Source organism: Mustela nivalis (assembly GCF_964662115.1).
Source record: "Mustela nivalis genome assembly, chromosome: 18".
Lineage (NCBI taxonomy): Eukaryota > Metazoa > Chordata > Mammalia > Carnivora > Mustelidae > Mustela > Mustela nivalis.
The window spans coordinates 41,419,746-41,432,840 of NC_139037.1; positions in this window are offsets into that span (position 1 = coordinate 41,419,746).

Sequence of the window (13,095 nt, forward strand, 5' to 3'; positions counted from 1 at the left end):
TTGCAGCAGTATTTACAATAGTTAAGATATGGAAGCATCCATCAGTAGAGGAATGGATAAGGAAGATGTAGTACATACATACAATGGAATATTACTCATCCATAAAAAAAAGAATAAAATCTTGTCATTTGTGACAACATGGATAGACCTGCAGGGTATTATGTTAAGTAAAATAAGTCAGAGAAAGACAAATGCCACATGATTTCACTTATATATGTTGAATATAAAAAAACAACCAAGCAAACAAAACAAAACAGAAACAGTCTAAAAAGTACAGAGAACAGGGGCACCTGGATGGCTCAGTGGGTTAAAGCCTCTGCCTTCAGCTAGGGTCATGATCTTAGGGTCTTGGGATCGAGCCTTGCATCAGGGCTCTCTGTTCAGCAGGAAGCCTGCTTTCTCTTCTCTCTCTGTCTCTGCCTACTTGTGATCTCTGTCTGTCAAATAAATAAATAATCTTAAAAAAAAAATACAGAGAACAAATGGGTGGTTGCCAGAGGGAAGGAGAGAAGAAGATGGGTGAGATAAGTATTAGGGGTTACAAGATATAAACCTCCAGTAAAATAAGTAAGTAACAGATATAGAGAATAGAGAATATAGTCAATAATATTATAATAGCTTTGTATGGTGGCAGGTGATAGATTTATTGGGTGATATTTCATAATGTGAATAAATGTCAGGTCACTGTGTTGTACACCAGGAACTGAATCTAATATGTCAACTATACTTCAAAAAAAAAAATTCCAACCAAAAGAAAAAAAAATAATGTAGGAATGTAGGTAGGAGGATCTGTTCAAAGCAGAACTGCACAGGCCTATATTAAATCCAGATCAGCCTCCCCAAAATGAGGGCCTGACCAGAAAACCTGCCAACGTGTCTAACTCTGGCTTCCGTGAAGGAGCACTGTTGTTCTGCATCCATCTGTATGCGGCTTGGTTCACCAGGGTTTGGATTTATCCAGAATCCCTCTGTTCTCCAAAATTTTATGTGAGGGTGGTTATAACATCATTTGGAAGCCAGAGTGCAGGGACAGGAAGGTTTATTGGTTGAAGTTATTGGGAACACGAAATCCTTTTCTTCTCTCAGCACTGAATTTTCTAGAGTTTGAACTTCTCTGGTAGAGGAACCCCCTGGGAAGACTGATCGGTTCTTACATTTCTAAAAGCATGGCCCATATAAGTTGTTTCTCTGTGAAATACTGGATTTTTAGACTACATTTTTCATGAAGCACCATCTCATTATCTGCTTGATTCCTCCTCATTGAAACAGTGTCAAAAATAATTGTTTCTTCCTTGTGAGGTCTCCTTCTCTACTTGGTGTTGGTTAATTCATTGAGCAAATTACTGAAAAGGTCCTACGTGATAAGTCTTTGTGGAAGGACTGTGATGGAACAGTGAAGATGTGAAATTTCCTGAATTATTTGAGCTCCCTGCGTCAGTGGTTTGGTGAGTTTGTCCACACAGCAGAAGATTTAACATTTTCCACAGACCTGCGAGGATGGGATTTTGTACTGACTGGTCTCAGTCTTACTATGATGAGTTCTTGTGCTCTCTGAGGCTTTTAGGGACACATTAGGGCCATAACTGTGACCTGGAAACATCGTTACCATCATTCTTGGCAGGTGTGTGAGAGTGGCAGTGGGTCAATTTTGTGGTGGAATGGGGCCTGTCAGACTTGGGTGACATTCGTTTGATTCTGAATCATCTTCACCGTAATCCACTAACTGAAAAACAGCAGAAGTGTTGAGTGAGGAATGCTGCAGGACAATATGAGCTTCTTATCATAAATTATAGATTAACGCAGACTACCTGAATTGGAGAAATCAGAGACATTTGATTTGAATGAATTAAATCTAAAATAATGACTAATTCTGATATATACTCACAGGAAGTACTGTGATGCCATCACGAAAATTTTTTTATTGAGGGCCCTGGGTGGCTCAGTGGGTTTAGCCTCTGCCTTTGGCTTGGGTCATGATCTCAGGGTTCTGGGATCAAGCCCCACATCAGGCTCTCTGCTCAGCAGGGAGCCTGCTTCCCCCTTTCTCTCTGCCTGCCTCTCTGCCTACTTGTAATCTCTGTCTATCAAATAAATAAATAAAATCTTAAAAAAAAGAAAAAATTTTCATTAATATAGGGAAAAATGTTTATGGTACGATCTGACATAATAATCCTGAAGCTTGAGAAATTAACAAATTTCTGTAATATCTTTTTTCTCAAATAAGGATTTTATGCTTGAAAAAATGACTATTTCTCTTAGAGAAAATAATGTACAGATTAATATTTCTTGAGAATTTATTAGGTTAGGTACTGAGCAGACGGTGTCTTTGTGTATGCTGTTTTATTTAACAGAGGAACTGGGATTATTTTATCAATTTTGCAACAGATCTGGAGTACCGTGGTATCCCACAACATACAGAAAATTTTATTTATAGCAACAGCCTTCTTCCTGAATATGCAGATATTCTGATTCATTATGATATCATAAGCTTCTAGCCTATTTGATTGCTCTGTGATTGCTCCCTTGCTACATGGAAACTTATTATCTCCTCTTCTTTCATCTTGAAAACATTTTTTTAAAAACTTCACCAGATGTATATGGGTTTGCAGTTTCAGGGGGCAGTGACATTCTGGGATGTGGCCATAGCCTTCTCTCAGCAGGAGTGGGAGAGTCTGAATTCTGCTCAGAGGCACTCGTACAGAGATGTGATATTGGAGAACAATAGTAACTTGGTCTCACTGGGTAAGTTTGCCTCTCTCAAATAAATTAGAATTCCTCTATCCAAAATGCTTGCTTCATCAGACATTTTAGGGCTATCTTAAGAAGTGAATGTAATTTCTTCCCTCTTTCCCCAAAGAAATGGTTTGAGCTTTGTTAGGCTGGGAAGGACAGAATGGCAGGATGAGAACTCTGGGGTGTTTATTGCATAAACATTGACAAAAGCCAAATTTCCTATTATTTTTATGCTCAAAATTGCTATAAATGCACTATTACTCTCTGACCCAACTTCAGGCAAAACAGCAAGATACAAGGTCCTGATTTGTCGTATCTGAAGAGCCTGCACAGCTTATACAGTGGGGGGTTGGATCAACAAATCATGTAAGCCTGAAGGGACCTCATTTTCTTTCTTGCAAAACAATTACCTTGATTTTGTGGTTACAATTTATAACTCATGAACTCTGCATTTCAGATCAAATGAGTATCCTATAGATAGAGATGTCTTAAGAAACTTCTTGGTTTTTTTTTCCTAGAAAAATAACAGTAATAATGTTAACTCCTGTTGTGCTTATTATGTTCCAGTCACTATTCTAAGCTCTTTGAATGTTTGTATCTGATTTGTATTAACTGATTTGTCTCCTCACAACCACCCTATGAGATAGGGACTATTTTTTTTTAGATTATTTATTTATTTATTTGACAGGCAGAGATCACAAGTAGGCAGAAAGGCAGGCAGAGAGAGAGGAAGGGAAGCAGGCTCCCCGCTGAACAGAGAGCCCGATGTGGGCCTCGATCCCAGGACCCTGGGATCATGACCTGAGCCGAAGGCAGAGGATTTAACCCACTGAGCCACCCAGGCGCCCGAGATAGGGACTATTTTGATAACCATTTCAGATGATAGTGCTGAAACACAGTGAGTTTAAGTGAGTTTCCCAAGGTCACATAGCTGGTAGGAGGCAGAAGCAGGAATTTGAACCCATGCACTCTGGTACCAGAGTCTGTGTTCTCAATTATAAGGTCATGCTTTCTGTCAAGACACAGGAGAGAGAGAATGAGAGAGAGAGAGAGAGAGAGAGAAAATAGATTTCACTAAAAATAAAATCTTTTGACCATCTATTTGGATTCTTGAATCCCCTTGCCCTTCCCAGAAGTACTTCTCAATGTCATTTTGACCTTTAGTTTATTCCATGTTTAACCTAAGCTCAAAGTTTTTTTTTTTTTTTCATTTCTATTTTATTTCTTTTCTACACTGTATGGCATTCTTACCTTATAGGCTGGACATTCCCTTTCTAAACCACATGTGATTACTTTATTGGAACACTGGAAAGAGCCGTGGATGATAGTGAGGAAAGATCAAAGAAGACCATACACGGATGAGTAAGAGCGGGTCAGCTAGAGAAGCTCTCACAACTGGAAGTAACCCATGGGGTCAGGGAGTAGACACATCTCTGAGATGTCCCTTCTAAAGCTCCAACAAGGCCTGCACGGAAAGCCTGAAACTTGGGAAAGAGATGAATATCTCACCAAAATTTCTAGAAAAACTTCATCTTTACTGATTTTATCATCCCACGCCTTCTCATATTTCCCTTATGAGATCTTATTTGGTCTATTATTTTCCCAGTGCAGCTATATTTTGAATATTTTTGAATATTTTTATATTTTGAATATTTTTAATATTTCAGCTATATTTTGAATTGAACTGCTTTCAACTCCTCTTCTGCATTTAGATTTATTTGTGTATTCTGAGGTGGTGATAACTGAGCAGAGACAAGAACAAGGAGGGCTTAGGTTGTATTATTATATAGAACATTCCAGGCAGAGTGAATAGCAAATGTGTATTCCTTGAGGTGGGAATGAGCTTTGTGTGATTCAGGAGCAATGAGCAGAGTGGAACACAATTAATGAGGGGAGCGTAACAAGAAAAAAGGGGGGATATCAGAAGGGACCAAGTCATGTCTGTTTTTTGGTTAATTATCAGGAACCTGGATTATTTTCTGAAAGTAGAAGCCACAATCTAATTTATATTTTTCTGATTTTAAAATTAAAAAAATTTTTAAATGAGATAAAAACTAGAAAGCCATATTAAAATATATAGCTTAATGAGTTATTATAAGGCAGATACCCTTAAAACAGTACCCTGAGCAAAAAATAATAATTTCAGGGGCACCTGTCTGGCTCATTCGGTAGAGTGAGCAACTCTTGATCTTGGGGCTGAGTTCAAGCCCCATGTGGGGTGTAGAGATTACTTAAAAATAAAATCTTTAAAAAATAAACAATAGGGGCACCTGGGTGGCTCAGTGGGTTAAGCCTCTGCCTTCAGCTTAGGTCATGATTTCAGGGTCCTGGGATCGAGCCCTACATTGGGATCTCTGCTAAGCAGGGAGCCGCTTCCCCCTCTCTCTCTGCCTGCCTCTCTGCCTACTTGTGATCATCCTCTCTCTCTGTCAAATAAATAAATAAAAATCTTTTGAAAAACCACAATAAATTAAATATAAAATAATTTCAGGTTTATGGAGAAGTTGCAGAATTATACAAAGAGTTTTCATATTCTCTTCACCCAGATTCTCCAAATGAGGAGATAAAACTTCTCCAACTACCCTTAAGCTCTTTACCTGCCTCTACCTAATCACAACCCACTTTCCTCCTTCCCTTAGATCACTTCCAGCAACATCAGACCTTACCAAGCACCCCAAACCTCACTATTGGTTCCACTACCTCTCCTCCAATTAGCCTGCTAACCTTTTGGATGGATATCTGCTGGTTATTTTGAAGTCCTCAGGTCTGTAGAGTCCCTCCATTGCTCCCCTCTGCTTTCTCCTGCACAGAGGCATAGAGGGTGGACTGAACGGGGACAAGGGTAAGAACAGGAAAAGCTGTCGGGAGGCCAATTCTGTAGTGCAGACAGGGAGTGATGGTGGTTTGGATTAGAATGCTAGTGGTGGAAAGTGGTAAGAAGGTATGGCACTCATAATGTATTTTGACCATAGAACAACAATAGGCTGGTGAATTATAAATGGGGGCGGTGCCAGAGGGACACGGAAAAGGATGAGCAGGTTTTGACCCTCGCAGGTGAATAGTGACACCACTGCCTGAGATGGGAAAGAGAGAGAAAAGGCAGGATGGGGAGCAAATCTAAAGATGTGTGCTTTGATTATGTGAAGCTTGAGATGGCTGTTAATCATCTAATTAGAAATGCTGACTAGGCTGTTGAATATGCAAGCCTAAGCTCAGGGAGAGTATAGGCTCTCAGCCATTGGGTTTTATTGGCATATGGCTGGCATTTTAAGCCAGGCGAGTACATGAAGTTTCCCAGAGGACCAGTGCAGATAGAGGAGTCTCACAGTTTGTCTGTTAGAGAAGCTACAAAATAGACTGTTGAGAAAAAGCACATTTTAAGGCAGAATTAAAACAGGAATGTGGGGGGCACCTGGATGGCTCAGTGGTTAAGTGTCTGCCTTTGGCTTAGGTCATGATTCCAGGGTCCTGGGATCGAGCTCCACATCAGGCTCCCTGCCCAGAGGGGAGCCTGCTTCTCCCTCTCGCACTCCCTGTGCTTGTGTCCCCTCCGCCTCTCTCTCTGTAAAATAAGCAAATAAAATCTTAACAAAACAAAACAAACAAAAATCACCAAAAAAACCCAGGAAAGTGGTACCATGAAAGACAAACGAAGACAATGTTTCAAGGTGGACGAATGGTCACTGAACCATGAGTTAAAGCAAGAAATGAGCATTGGCCTCACTAGTTGGCCTTCCCCGAAGGGGAAATCCTCAGAGGCTTCAAGGAGTGAAAGCCTGACAGGAGAGGTTTAAGCAGAATGAGGGGAGGCAGTGATGACAGTGAGTACCATGTTCAGTAGACGAATTGCCTGTGAAGACATGGGGTTGGTTGGGACAGGGGGTTACACCTGCATAATTGATGTTGGGAACGGTTCCACAGTGGTAAAAATGGGTGAATGAGGAGGACATTATTGTGGAAGCGATGGCCTTGAGCTGGGTGGGTAAGATGGTGGAATCCTGTGCATAAGAAAAAATGTTGACCGTGGATATGGATGTAGATAACTTAATTGATATAGTAGAGGAACGAGTATGTATCTTTTATCTTGTGTTTTCTCAGAGCTGTAAGAAGAAAAATTATTACCTGAAAATTAGTGAGGGGAGGTATGAAATCTTTGTTGTTGAGTTTACTCATGCTATACTGACTTATTCCCTTTTTTTTTTTTCTAAAGATTTTATTTATTTGACAGAGAGAGATCACAAGTAGGCAGAGAGGCAGGCAGAGAGTGAGAGAGGGAAGCAGGCTCCCCGCTGAGCAGAGAGCCCGATGCGGGACTCGATCCCAGGACCCTGAGATCATGACCTGAGCTGAAGGCAGCAGCTTAACCCACTGAGCCACCCAGGTGCCCCTGACTTATTCCCTTTTTAACCATTGTCTCTTATGCAGCCAGCAATGGTGGTGATAATAGCAGTTACTCTATTGATTCTGTACTCTATGCCTGACCCTGTTCTAAGCATTTTACACGTATTGCCTAATTGATTCTCACAGCAACATTGTGAGATGTTTTTCAGATTGCTATCAGTATTTTATATCTGGGGGAACTAAGACTTGGAATGATTAAGAAATTTTCCTAATTAGGGAGCTAGTTAGGACTATAATTTAGACAGAATCTGGCTTATCTTTAAAAATCACCGTGCCATTCTGCATTTATATATTCTTTTAGCCGAGATTGTAAACAAATATGTACAAGGTTCTTAACTGATGGTTTTATAAAACTATTTATTTTGAAATAATTTCTAACCAGAAAATTTGTAAGAATAACACAGAACGTACATGTGCCCTTTACCTGGAGACTGTTAAAATTTTATATATTTGCTTTTTATAATTCTCATTCTGTCCCTTTCCCTTGAAATGACTTCACCTTTACCCTAAATGTTTCACTGTGTATTTCTTTTTTTCTTTATTTTATTTTATTTTATTTTATTTTATTTTATTTTAGAGAGAGACAGAGTGTGTCAGCGAGCCCATGAGCAGGGGGAGGGGCAGAGGCAGAGGGAGTGAGAGAGAATCCCAGACCGACTCCTTGCTGAGTGCAGAGCCCAACTCGGGGCTCAGTCTCACAACCCTGAGATCATGACCTGAGTCAAAGCAAGAGCCAGATGCTTAACTGACTGAGCCATGGAGGCGCCTCCTCCGTGGTATCCTTTATAGAAAAACAAATAAAATTCAACCCAGTAGCCAAGACAAAAATCATGAATTTCACTTAATAGACTTCTTACTTTAATCTTTAATTTGAAAAAATTTCTTGGTCTCTCCTTGCCTATGACTTTGGCATTTCTTTAAAAGATTTTATTTATTTACTTGACAGAGAGAGAGAGATCACAAGTATGCAGAGAGGCAGGCAGAGAGAGAGGGGGAAGCAGACTCCCTGCTGAGCAGAGAGCCCGATGCGGGCTCCCAGGACCCTGAGATCACGACCTGAGCTGAAGGCAGAGGCTTAACCCACTGAGCCACCCAGGTGCCCCTGACCTTGGCATTTTTGATAAGTACATGTCCTTTACATATTGTTCTTCGATTTGAACAACATTTCATTTGTTAATACAGTGTGAATCCAGGCATTCTTACTGTATTCACTTGGTTGTAATCTTCTACTATCATTTTGATATTCAAATTATCTCATATTTGGCAAATGGGAGCCATGGTAGCCTCTGTGTTCTTTTTTACTTAAAACTTACAATGAAATTTAGCCTTAATATGTGAGCTAGAATATATAACTAAGTGGCATTCACAATTTAATAAAAACAAATGCTCTAGTAGGATATGGAGATGTAAGTGAGGGCAAGAGATGTAGACGCTGGAGTCTGCTGAGGAGAGATGCCCATGAGTGGCTGGGAAGGAGGAATGTCCTAGAACAAAGTGCAGTGTCCTAGCAGTGATGAAAAAGATCATGTCTTTTTGATACAATGAAGGTCTTTTGCAACATTTCAAATACAGTTCTATGGTTGAAAATCATATAGTTAGGAGGATGAACTAATTCTTTTTCATTTAAAAAGCAAACAGAAGAAATTCAGCTTCTTTTTTAAAAAGTTGATAAAAGTTCTAATAGAAAATGTTCACATTGGACGGGAATGGGGCAAAAAAAGGAGAGAGGGAAACAAACCATAAAAGGTTCCTAAAGATAGAGAACAAACAGGGTTGGAAGGAGGTAGTTGGGGATGGAAGGAGGTAGTTGGGGAATGGACTAGACAGGTGATGGGTATCAAGGAGGGCACTTGATGAGCACTGGTTGTTGTATGTAAGTGACAAATGACTGAATTCTACTCCAGAAACCAGTATTGCATTGTATGTTAACTAAGTAATAATTTAAAATAAAAAAGAAAAGAACAGAAAATGTTTGTGTTTAAAATTCATCTTTTTTTTCAGAGTCTATAATCATTTGCCTTTAAAATTTTTATTTAGTTTCAATTCTGTGTCACATATTTTGGTGGGCCCCCACTTATTTTTTTTATATTGACACTAACTCTCTATTTATTCCTATAATTATTCAGTATTTGATTAGAATTGATTTTCAGAAATGGAAATTACCTGAAGAAAAAAAAATCTTTAACACATATTTCATAGCTCTTTCTGTATTATATATTTATCTTTGTGTATTAGTTTTTGCCATAATAAATTGCCACAAATTTGTAAATTAGTTCTATAACAAATTACTATAAACTTTGTGGCATAAGACAACAGAAATCTACTGCCTTACAATTCTCAAAACCAGAAGTTTGAAATCAAGAAGTCAAGGGCAAGCTGTCTCTGAAGGTTCTGGGGGAGGATCCTTTTTTTGCCCCTTTGTAGCTTCTGGTGGTTTCTGGTAGTCTTGGCAAGTCTGGTAGTTTGTTTTGGTTTTTTATTTTGCCAACTGAATTAAAATTCACAAAAAGTTGAAAGAGTAATATAGCAGTCCTTGAAACCACCACATAGATTCACCAATTTTTAGTATTTTGTTACTTTGTTCTGTATCTATATAAAAAAGTTTTGCTGATACCATTTAAGTAAGTTGCATAAATTATAACATTTTATCCCTAATACTTAAGAATATCCTAAGAATAAGGACATTATTCTCATAACCAGTGCCTATGAGAGGGTCATCTTAGGCTCAAATGAACATTCAGACTAAGACTACCTTTTTTGATCCAGTTGGCTTTAACTACTCAAAAAATACCACAAAGCAGGAACACCAGCATGTTGTTACTTCTGTGTTCAAAATATGTTATGAGTGCTATACCTTCTCACCACTTTCCACCACTAACATTCTAATCCAGACCACCATAACCCCCAGTGCACTACAGAATTGGCCCTCCGACGGGTTTTCCTATTTTCTCAGTCTGTATGCAATTTGTCTCTCAGTGGTCTTTTTTTACTGTAAATAATATTAGTAAGATAGTACACCACATACCATTTTGTCATCTAGAATGTAATGCAAGCCTACATGGATAAGCCAGGTTAATGTCTCCATCTTAAATCAACTAATTTGTAACCTTAATTACATATCTTTTGGCATTTGGTGCAACATATTTACAGCTGTGATGTCGGCAAAGGTCATGAAGGTATCTACCGCAGGTAGGTTTGGGAGACATAAGTTAAACTTTTTGACAAAGAGAGATAATTGTGTAATTGAGAACAGGTAGGAATTAAAAGAACTAAGGGTTAGAACAGAAGGTAAAACGTGGACATCCTTAGGCAAGGTCAGCAGTTTACAGTAATCCTGATAAAGTGACACTTTATCTTAAATGTATATAGGATGAGAAAGATCCCTATGCAAATAACACATGCCAAAGAATTTTGGGGAGATGACATCACCTGCAGGAGGAACCAAAAGATGAGAAAATATATGACACATTCCAATTGCTGAAATGGGAAAGTGAGGTAAATAAGGAACAAAGAAAATTATGACTTAATATGAGGCCTGATAGGTAAGCAGGGGCCATTTTAATTAATGAAAGATACATGGATTTTATTTAAAGTGTAAACAGAAGCCACAATGGGGGGAAATAAAATTTCATCTGTTTCAGAACCATTCATTAGAAATGTTAAACATATCAGTGCCGAGGAACTTGCCTCATGTATTCTGATTTGGGAGGTCTGAATGGTGCTGGAATAACAGTTTCTCAAAGAGCTCTTCAAAGATTCTGATCCACACATCAGAAGTGAAACCTATTCTGTCACCAACCTTAGTATTTAAATAAACTCTTATTAATCTTTGCATTTCTCTTTGACCTGTTTTTTTTTAACAGTACTAGGTTGTTTATTTCTTTTTTTTTTTAAGATTTTATTTATTTATTTCACAGAGATCACAAGTAGGCAAAGAGGCAGGCAGAGAGAGGTGGGAAGCAGGCTCCCTGCCGAGCAGAGAGCCTGATGAGGGACTCGATCCCAGGATCCTGGGATCATGACCTGAGATGAAGGCAGAGGCTTTAACCCACTGAGCCACCCAGGTGCCCCCTAGGTTTATTTCTTACAAACATATATTTTTATCCCCAGGGGTATATCACCTCACACCAGTCAGAATGGCTAAAATCAACAAGTCAGGAAATGACAGATCCTAGGTTTATTTCTAATAGATATTTTCAGTGTGTACCTTTTCTTCCATAGGAATCTATATTCCTACATTTTTTTCATATAGGAAGACAAAATATTTGGATTTTTGTGTGTGTGTGTGTTTTCCTTCAGATTTTCAGCTGAAGGAGGACACAGTCAGCTCTAAAGAAATGCTCACCATTGAGAAGTGTCCATCTTTTGCTCTGCATCAGAGAATGCTTAATAGAGAGCACTCATGTTAATGCCAGGAATGTGGGAAGACTTTTTGTCAAGGCTCAAACCCTGTTCAACATGAGAGAACACATTCTAGTGAAAAACCCAGCAAACGTAAAGAATGCGGGAAGAACTTTAGTAATGGACATCAACTCATCATACATCAGAGATTTCATATTGGTGAGAAACCTTATAAATGTAAGGATTGTAGGAAGACCTTTACCACCTTTTCATACCTTGTTCAACATCAGAGAATTTACACTGTTGAGAAACTCTATGAATGTAAAGATTGTGGGAAGGCTTTTATTAGAGGCTTAGCCTTTATTAAACATGGGAGAATTCATAGAGGTGAGAAACCATATGAATTTAAGGAATGTGGGAAGACCTTTGGTAGTAGCCATCAGTTTACTATACATCAGAGTACTCATAGTGGTATGTAATCATACAAATGTGGGAAATGTGGAAAAGCTTTTATTAGTAGCTCATACCTTGCTCAGCATCAAAGAATCCATAAAGGTGAGAAACCCTATGCATGCAAGGAATGTGGGAAAGCTTTTATAGTGTGTGGAAAGCTTCATCGGCATCAGAATCTTCATACTGGAGAAAAAGACCTTTTGTATGTAAAGAATGTGGGAAGGCCTTCAGTACCTTCTCATGCCTTGTTCAACATGAGCGAATTCACACTGGTGAAAAACCCTATGAATGGAAAGAATGTGGGAAGACCTTCAGTAGTAACTCACCCCTACTTAGACACCAGAGGATTCATACTGGTGAGAAACCCTATGAATGCAAGGAATGAATGTAGGAAGGCCTTTACTGTGTATCGACAACTTACTCGACATCAGAGGATTCATACTGATGAAAAGCCTTTTGAATGCAAGGAATGTGGGAAGGACTTAGCTTAGTTCATTTCTTAATGTACATCAGAGAAATCATGCAGGGGTAAAGCCCTACAAATGCAAGAAATGTGGGAAGACCTTTAGTCATGCCTCATACCTTGTTCAACATGAAAGACTTCATATAGGTGAGAAACCCTCTGAGTGTAAGGAGTGTGGCAAGGTCTTTAGTTCTGGCTCGTACCTTGTCAACACCAGAGGATTCATACTGGTGAGAAACACTTTGAGTGTAAGGAATGTGGAAGGGCTATTATTAGTTGCCATCAACTTACTGTACCTCAAAGGGTTCATAGTGGTGAGAATTCCTATGAATGTAAGGGATGTGGGATGGCCTTTAGAGTACATGTACATCTCACACAACAGAACAGAACACAACAACATTGACATGAAACCCTATAAATGTGAGGAATGTAGAAAAACTTTCAATTGTGCCTCATACCTTGTACAACATGGAAGAATTCATACTGGTGAGAAACCCTATGAGTGTAAGGAGTGTGGTAAGGCCTTTAGTTCTGGCTCTTACCTAATTCAGCATCAGAGTATTCATACTGGTGAGAAACCTTATAAATGTAAGGAATGTGGAAAGGCCTTTCCAAGGTATGGACAACTTATTGGACATCAGAGTGTTCATACTGGTGAGAAACCCTTTGAATGTAAGGAATGTGGCAAGACCTTTAGACTTATT